Source organism: Pristiophorus japonicus, unplaced genomic scaffold (genome assembly GCF_044704955.1).
Source record: "Pristiophorus japonicus isolate sPriJap1 unplaced genomic scaffold, sPriJap1.hap1 HAP1_SCAFFOLD_42, whole genome shotgun sequence".
In the NCBI taxonomy this organism is placed as follows: domain Eukaryota; kingdom Metazoa; phylum Chordata; class Chondrichthyes; family Pristiophoridae; genus Pristiophorus; species Pristiophorus japonicus.
In genome coordinates, this window is record NW_027254090.1 from 4,800,344 (window position 1) to 4,810,678 (window position 10,335).

A 10,335-nucleotide genomic window follows, 5' to 3' on the forward strand; every position below is an offset into this window, starting at 1 on the left:
TGTGTAATGCCGTGTGGAATGATGAGTAGAATGACGTTTGGAATGATGTGTGGAATGATGTATTGAAGGACGCGTGGAATTACGTGTGGAATGATGTGTGAAATGAGGAGTGCAATGTTGTGTGGAATAAAGTGTGGAATGAAGTGTGGAATGATGTGTGGAATGCTGTGTGGAATTATGTGTGGAATGATGAGTTGAATAGTGTGTGTAATGATATGTGGAATGATGTATTGAATGATGTGTGGAATGATGAGTGGAATGAGGTGAGAAATGATGTGTGGAATGAAGTTTGGAATGATGTGTGGAATGATGTGTCGAATGATATGTGGATTGATGTGTGGAATGATGTGTGGAATGATGTTTGAAATGATGTGTGGAATGATGTGTGGAATGATGTGTGGAATGATGTGTGGAATGTAGTGTGGAATGTGGTGTGGAATGAGCTATTGACTGATGTGTGGAATTATGTGTGGAATGAGGTGATAAATGATGTATGGAATGAAGTGTGGAATGATGTGTGGAATGATGTGTGGATGATATGTGGAATGAAGTGTGGAATGATGTGTGGAATGATGTCTAGAATTATTTGTGGAATGATGTGGCATGATGTGTGGAATGATGTGAGGAATGATGTGTGGAATGAAGTGTCGAATGATGTGTGGAATGATGTGTGGAATGATGTGTCGAATGATATCTGGAATGATGTGTGAAACGATGTGTGGAATGATGTGTGGAATGATGTGTCCAACGATATCTGGAGTGATGTGTGGAATGTTGTGTGGAATGTTATGTGGAATGAGGTGTGGAATGAAATGTAGAATGATGTGTGGAATGATGTGTGGAATGAGGTGTGGACTACTGTGTGGAATGATGTGTGGAATGATGTCTGGAAGGACGCGTGGCATTACGTGTGGAATGATGTGTGAAATGAGGAGTGCAATGTTGTGTGGAATAAAGTGTGGAATGATGTGTGGAATGATGTGTGGATGATATGTGGAATGAAGTGTGGAATGATGTGTGGAATGATGTCTAGAATTATTTGTGGAATGATGTGTGGAATGAGGTGGGAATGAGATATGGACTGATGTGTGGAATGATGTGTGGAATAATGTGTGAAATGTTGTGGAATGATGTGTGGAATGATGTGAGGAATGATGTGTGGAATGAAGTGTCGAATGATGTGTGGAATGATGTGTGGAATGATGTGTCGAATGATATCTGGAATGATGTGTGAAACTATGTGTGGAATGATGTGTGGAATGATGTGTCCAACGATATCTGGAGTGAATTGTGGAATGTTGTGTGGAATGTTATGTGGAATGAGGTGTGGAATGAAATGTAGAATGATGTGTGGAATGATGTGTGGAATGAGGTGTGGACTGCTGTGTGGAATGATGTGTGGAATGATGTCTGGAATGATGTGTGGAATGATGCATGGAATGATATGAGGAATGAGGTGTGGAATGATGTGTGTAATGCCGTGTGGAATGATGAGTAGAATGACGTTTGGAATGATGTGTGGAATGATGTATGGAAGGACGCGTGGCATTACGTGTGGAATGATGTGTGAAATGAGGAGTGCAATGTTGTGTGGAATAAAGTGTGGAATGAAGTGTGGAATGATGTGTGGAATGATTGTGGAATGAGGTGGTGAATGAGGTGTGAAATCATGTGTGGAATGATGTGTGGAATGAGATGTGGAATGATGCGTGGATGGTATGTGGAATGAGGAGTGGCTGATATTTGGAACGTTGTGTGGAATGATGTGTGGAATGCTGTGTGAAATGATGTGTGGAATGATGTGTGGAATGATGTGTGGAATGATGTGTGGAATGATGTGTGAAATGTTGCGGAATGATGTGTGGAATGAGGTGTGGAATGATGTGTGGAATGATGTGTGGAATGATGTGTGGAATGATGTGTGGAATGATGTGTGGAATGATGTGTGAAATGTTGCGGAATGATGTGTGGAATGAGGTGTGGAATGATGTGTCAAATGATGTGCAGAATAATGTGTGGAATGATGTGTGGAATGAGTTGTGGAATGATGTGTGGAATGAGGTTTGGATTGATGTCTGGAATGAAGTGTGAAATGAGGTGTGGAATGATATGTGGAATGATGTGTAGAATGATGTGTGGAATCATGTGTTGAATGTTGTGTGGAATGATGTGTGGAATGATGTGTGGAATGAGGTGTGGAATGTTGTGTCGAATGATGTGTGGGATGATGTGTGGAAACATATGAGGAATGACGTGTGGAATGTTGTTAGGAATGATGTGGGAATGAGTTGTGGAATGAGGTGTGGAATGATGTGTGGAATGATGAGTGGAATGAGGTGTGGAATGATGCGTGGAATGAAGTGTGGAATGATATGTTGAATGATGTGTGGAATGAGGTGTGGTATCATGTGTGGAATGATGTGTGGAATGATGTCTGGATGATATGTGGAATGAAGTGTGGAATGATGTGTGGAATGATGTCTAGAATTATTTGTGGAATGATGTGTGGAATGAGGTGGGAATGAGATATGGACTGATGTGTGGAATGATGTGTGAAATGTTGTGGAATGATGTGTGGAATGATGTGAGGAATGATGTGTGGAATGAAGTGTCGAATGATGTGTGGAATGATGTGTGGAATGATGTGTCCAACGATATCTGGAGTGATGTGTGGAATGTTGTGTGGAATGTTATGTGGAATGAGGTGTGGAATGAAATGTAGAATGATGTGTGGAATGATGTGTTGAATGATGTGCGGAATGATATGTGGAATGGATTGTGGAATGAGGTGTGGAATGATGTGTGGAATGAGGTGTGGACTGCTGTGTGGAATGATGTGTGGAATGATGTCTGGAATGATGTGTGGAATGATGCATGGAATGATATGAGGAATGAGGTGTGGAATGATGTGTGTAATGCCGTGTGGAATGATGAGTAGAATGAAGTTTGGAATGATGTGTGGAATGATGTATGGAAGGACGCGTGGAATTACGTGTGGAATGAAGTGTGAAATGAGGAGTGCAATGTTGTGTGGAATAAAGTGTGGAATGAAGTGTGGAATGATGTGTGGAATGCTGTGTGGAATTATGTGTGGAATGATGATTTGAATAGTGTGTGTAATGATATGTGGAATGATGTATTGAATGATGTGTGGAATGATGAGTGGAATGAGGTGAGAAATGATGTGTGGAATGAAGTTTGGAATAATGTGTGGAATGATGTGTCGAATGATATGTGGATTGATGTGTGGAATGATGTGTGGAATGATGTTTGAAATGATGTGTGGAATGATGTGTGGAATGATGTGTGGAATGATGTGTGGAATGTAGTGTGGAATGTGGTGTGGAATGAGCTATTGACTGATGTGTTGAATTATGTGTCGAATGAGGTGATAAATGATGTATGGAATGAAGTGTGGAATGATGTGTGGAATGATGTGTGGATGATATGTGGAATGAAGTGTGGAATGATGTGTGGAATGATGTCTAGAATTATTTGTGGAATGATGTGTGGAATGAGGTGGGAATGAGATATGGAATGATGTGTGGAATGATGTGTGGAATGATGTGTGAAATGTTGTGGAATGATGTGTGGAATGATGTGAGGAATGATGTGTGGAATGAAGTGTCGAATGATGTGTGGAATAATGTGTGGAATGATGTGTCGAATGATATCTGGAATGATGTGTGAAACGATGTGTGGAATGATGTGTGGAATGATGTGTCCAACGATATCTGGAGTGATGTGTGGAATGTTGCGTGGAATGTTATGTGGAATGAGGTGTGGAATGAAATGTAGAATGATGTGTGGAATGATGTGTGGAATGAGGTGTGGACTGCTGTGTGGAATGATGTGTGGAATGATGTCTGGAATAATGTGTGCAATGATGCATGGAATAATATGAGGAATGAGGTGTGGAATGATGTGTGTAATGCCGTGTGGAATGATGAGTAGAATGACGTTTGGAATGATGTGTGGAATGATGTATGGAAGGACGCGTGGCATTACGTGTGGAATGATGTGTGAAATGAGGAGTGCAATGTTGTGTGGAATAAAGTGTGGAATGAAGTGTGGAATGATGTGTGGAATGATTGTGGAATGAGGTGGTGAATGAGGTGTGAAATCATGTGTGGAATGATGTGTGGAATGAGATGTGGAATGATGCGTGGATGGTATGTGGAATGAGGAGTGGATGATATTTGGAACGTTGTGTGGAATGATGTGTGGAATGCTGTGTGAAATGATGTGTGGAATGAGGTGTGGAATGAGGTGTTGTATGATGTGTAAAATGATGTGTGGAATGCTGTGTGGAATTATGTGTGGAATGATGAGTGAAATGACGTGTGGAATGTAGTGTGATATGAGGTATTGACTGATGTGTGGAATTATGTGTGGAATGAGGTGATAAATGACGTGTGTAATGAAGTGTGGAACGATGTGTGGAATGATGTGTGGAATGATATGTGGAATGAAGTGTGGAATTATGTGTGGAATGATGTGTGGAATGATGTGTGGAATGATGTGTTGAATAATGTGTGGAATGAGTTGTGGAATGAGGTGTGGAATGATGTGTGGAATGAGGTGTGGAATGATGTGTGGAATGATGTGTGGAATGATGTCTGGAATGATGTATGTAATGATGTTTGGAATTATGTGTGGAATGAGGTGTGGAATATGGTGTGGAATAATGTGTGGAATGATTTGTGGAATGATGTGTGGAATGAGTTGTGGAATGATGTGCGGAATGAGGTTTTGGAATGATGTGTGGAATGATGTGTGGAATGATGTGTGGAATGACTTGTGGAATGAAGTGTAGAATGATGTGTGGAATGATGTGTCGGATGATGTGTGGAATGATGTATGCAATGATGTTTGGCATTATGTGTGGAATGACGTTTGGAATGTGGTGTGGAATGACATGTGGAATGATGTGTGGAATGATGTGTGGAATGATGTGTGGATTGACGTGTGGTATGAAGTATGGAATGATGTGTGGAATATTGTGTGGAATGATGTGTGGAATGCTGTGTGGAATGATATGTGGAATGATGTGTGGAATGATGCGTGGAATTATGCGTGGAATGATACGTGGAATGAGGTGTGGAATGATGTTTGGAATGATGTGTGGAATGATGTGTGGAATGATGCGTGGAATGATATGTGGAATGAGGTGTGGAATGAGGTGTGGAATGAGGTGTGGAATGGTGTGTGGAATAATGTGTGAAATGCTGTGTGGAATGATGTGTGGAATGAGGTGTGGAATGATATGTCAGATGATGTGTCGAATGATGTGTGGAATGAGGGGTGGATGATATTTGGAATGTTGTGTGGAATGATGTGTGGAATGATGTGTGGTATAATGTGTAGAATGAGGTGTGGAATGAGGTGTGGAATGATGTGTGCAATGATGTGTGGATTGTTGAATGGAATGATGTGTGGAATGATGTGTGGAATGATATTTGGAACGATGTGTGGTATGATGCGTGGAATGTTATGTGGTATGTGCTGTGAATTGATATTTGGAATGAGGTGTGGAATGATGTTTGGAATGATGTGGTGAATAATGTGTGGAATGATGTGTGGAATGATGTGTGGAATGATATGTGGAATGAGGTGTGGAATGATGTTTGGAATGATGTGTGGAATGATGTGTAGAATGAGGTGTGGAATGAGGTGTGGAATGATGTGTGCAATGGTGTGTGGATTGTTGAATGGAATGATGTGTGGAATGATGTGTGGAATGATGTGTGGAATGATGTGTGGAATGATGTGTGGAATGATAATTGGAATGAGGTGTGGAATGAGGTATGGACTGATGAGTGGAATGATGTGTGGAATGATGTGTGGAATGTTGTGGAATGTTGTGTGGAATGATGCGTGGAATGATGTGTGGAATGTTATGTGGAATGAGGTGTGGATTGATATTTGGAATGATGTGTCGAAAGATATCTGGAATTATATTTGGAATGATGTGTGGAATGAGGTGTGGAATGCGGTATGGACTGATGAGTGGAATGCTGTGTGGAGTGATGTGTGGAATGTTGTGGAATGATGTTTGGAATGATGTGTTGAATGATGTGTGGAATTAAGTATAGAATGATGTGTGGAATGATGCGTTGAATAATGTGTGGAATGAGTTGTGGAATGAGGTGCGGAATGATGTTTGGAATGAGGTGTGGAACGATGTGTGGAATGATGTGTGGAATGATGTGTGGAATGATGTGTGGAATGAGCTGTGGAATAATGTGTGGAATGATGTGCAGAATGACGTGTGGAATGATGTATGGAATGAGGTGTGGAATGACATGTGGAATGAAGTGTAGAATGATGTGTGTAATGATGTGTTGAATGATGTGTGGAATGATGTGTTGAATGAAGTGTGGAATGATGTGTGGAATGATGTTTTGGATGATGTGTGGAATGATGTATGCAATGATGTTTGGAATTATGTGTGGAATGAGGTTTGGAATGTGGGGTGGAATGATGTGTGGAATGATGTGTGGAATGACGTGTGGAATGATGTATGGAATGATGTGTGGAATGTTATGTGGAATGATGTTGGAATGCTTTGCGGAATGATATGTGGAATTATATGTGGAAAGAGGTGTGGAATGATGTGTGGAATGATGCGTGGAATGATACGTGGAATGAGGTGTGGAATGATGTTTGGAATGATGTGTGGAATGATGTGTGGAATGATGCGTGGAATGATATGTGGAATGAGGTGTGGAATGAGGTGTGGAATGAGGTGTGGAATGGTGTGTGGAATGATGTGTGGAATGATGTGTGAAATGCTGTGTGGAATGATGTGTGGAATGAGGTGTGGAATGATATATCAGATGATGTGTCGAATGATGTGTGGAATGAGGAGTGGATGATATTTGGAATGTTGTGTGAAATGATGTGTGGAATGATGTGTAGAATGATGTTTGGAATGATGTGTGGAATGATGCGTAGAATGTTTTCTGCTATGTGGTGTGAATTGATGTAAGGAATGATGTGTGGAATGATGTGTCGAATGAGGTGTGGTATGAGGTATGGACTGATGTGTGGAATGATGCGTGGAATGATGTGTGGAATGTGGTGTGGACTGGTGTGTGGAATGACGTGTGGAATGATGTGTGGAATGAGGTGTGGAATGATGTTTGGAATGATGTGTGGAATGATGTGTGGAATGATGCGTGGAATGATATGTGGAATGAGATTTGGAATGACGTGTGGAATAATGTGTGGAAAGATGTTTGAAATGCTGTGTGCAATGATGTGTGGACTGAGGTGTGGAATGATGTGTGGAATCATGTGTCGAATGATGTGAGAAAGGGATGTGGAATGATGCTTGGAATGATATGTGGAATGAGGAGTGGATGATATTTGGAATGAAGTGTCGAATGATGTGCGGAATGATGTTTGGAATGATATGTGGAATTATGTGTGGAATGATGTTTGGAATGATGCGTGGAATGTTATGTGGAATGAGGTGTGGAATGATATTTGGAATAGTGTGTGGAATGATGTGTGGAATGATGTGTGGAATGGTGTGTGTAATGATGTTTGGAAAGATGTGTGGAATGAAGTGTGGAATATGGTGTGGAATGATTTGTGGAATGATGTGTGGAATGAGGTGTGGAATGATGTATGGAATGATGTGTGGAATGAGTTGTGGAATCATGTGAGGAATGATGTGTAGAATGACGTGTGGAATGATGTGTGGAAAGAGTTGTGGAATGATGTGTCGAAAGATATCTGGAATTATATTTGGAATGACGTGTGGAATAACGTGTGGAATGATGTGTGGAATGAGGTGTGGAATGCGGTATGGACAGATATATGGAATGCTGTGTGGAGTGATGCGTGGAATGTCGTGGAATGATGTTTGGAATGATGTGTGGAATGATGTGTGGAATTAAGTATAGAATGATGTGTGGAATGATGCGTTGAATAATGTGTGGAATGAGTTGTGGAATGAGGTGCGGAATGATGTGTGGAATGAGGTGTGGAATGATGTGTGGAATGATGTGTGGAATGATGTATGTAATAATGTTTGGAATTATGTGTGGAATGATGTTTGGAATGATGTGCAGAATGATGTGTGGAATGATGTGTGCAATGAGCTGTGGAATAATGTATGGAATGATGTGCAGAATGACGTGTGGAATGATGTGTGGAATGAGGTGTGGAATGACATGTGGAATGAAGTGTAGAATGATGTGTGGAATGATGTGTTGAATGATGTGTGGAATGATGTGTTGAATGAGGTGTGGAATGATGTGTGGAATGATGTTTTGGATGATGTGTGGAATGATGTATGCAATGATGTTTGGAATTATGTGTGGAATGAGGTTTGGAATGTGGGGTGGAATGATGTGTGGAATGATGTGTGGAATGACATGTGGAATGATGTGTGGAATGCTGTGCGGAATGATATGTGGAATTATATGTGGAATGAGGTGTGGAATGATGTGTGGAATGATGCGTGGAATGATACGTGGAATGAGGTGTGGAATGATGTTTGGAATGATGTGTGGAATGATGTGTGGAATGATGCGTGGAATGATATGTGGAATGAGGTGTGGAGTGAGGTGTGGAATGAGGTGTGGAATGGTGTGTGGAATGATGTGTGGAATGATGTGTGAAATGCTGTGTGGAATGATGTGTGGAATGAGGTGTGGAATGATATATCAGATGATGTGTCGAATGATGTGTGGAATGAGGAGTGGATAATATTTGGAATGTTGTGTGGAATGATGTGTGGAATGATGTGTAGAATGATGTTTGGAATGATGTGTGGAATGATGCGTAGAATGTTTTATGCTATGTGGTGTGAATTGATGTAAGGAATGATGTGTGGAATGATGTGTCGAATGAGGTGTGGAATGAGGTATGGACTGATGTGTGGAATGATGCGTGGAATAATGTGTGGAATGTGGTGTGGAATGGTGTGTGGAATCATGTATGGAATGATGTGTGGAATGTTATGTGGAATGATGTGTGGAATGCTGTGCGGAATGATATGTGGAATTATATGTGGAATGATGTGTGGAATGATGTGTGGAATGATGCGTGGAATGATACGTGGAATGAGGTGTGGAATGATGTTTGGAATGATGTGTGGAATGATGTGTGGAATGATGCGTGGAATGATATGTGGAATGAGGTGTGGAATGGTGTGTGGAATGATGTGTGGAATGATGTGTGAAATGCTGTGTGGAATGATGTGTGGAATGAGGTGTGGAATGATATATCAGATGATGTGTCGAATGATGTGTGGAATGAGGAGTGGATGATATTTGGAATGTTGTGTGGAATGATGTGTGGAATGATGTGTAGAATGATGTTTGGAATGGTGTGTGGAATGATGTGTGGAATGATGTGTGTAATGATCTTTGGAAAGATGTGTGGAATGAAGTGTGGAATATGGTGTGGAATGATGTGTGGAATGATGTGTGGAATGAGGTGTGGAATGATGTGTGGAATGATGTGTGGAATGAGTTGTGGAATGATGTGTGGAATGATGTGTAGAATGACGGGTGGAATGATGTGTGGAAAGAGTTGTGGAATGATGTGTCGAAAGATATCTGGAATTATATTTGGAATGATGTGTGGAATAATGTGTGGAATGATGTGTGGAATGAGGTGTGGAATGCGGTATGGACAGATATATGGAATGCTGTGTGGAGTGATGTGTGGAATGTTGTGGAATGATGTTTGGAATGATGTGTGGAATGATGTGTGGAATTAAGTATAGAATGATGTGTGGAATGATGCGTTGAATAATGTGTGGAATGAGTTGTGGAATGAGGTGCGGAATGATGTGTGGAATGAGGTGTGGAATGATGGGTGGAATGATGTGTGGAATGATATGTGGAATGATGTATGTAATGATGTTTGGAATTATGTGTGGAATGATGTGTGGAATGATGTGCAGAATGATGTGTGGAATGATGTGTGGAATGAGTTGTGGAATAATGTGTGGAATGATGTGCAGAATGACGTGTGGAATGATGTGTGGAATGAGGTGTGGAATGACATGTGGAATGAAGTGTAGAATGATGTGTGGAATGATGTGTTGAATGATGTGTGGAATGATGTGTTGAATGAGGTGTGGAATGATGTGTGGAATGATGTTTTGGATGATGTGTGAAATGATATATGCAATGATGTTTGGAATTATGTGTGGAATGAGGTTTGGAATGTGGGGTGGAATGATGTGCGGAATGATGTGTGGAATGACGTGTGCAATGATGTATGGAATGATGTGTGGAATGTTATGTGGAATGATGTGTGGAATGCTGTGCGGAATGATATGTGGAATTATATGTGGAATGAGGTGTGGAA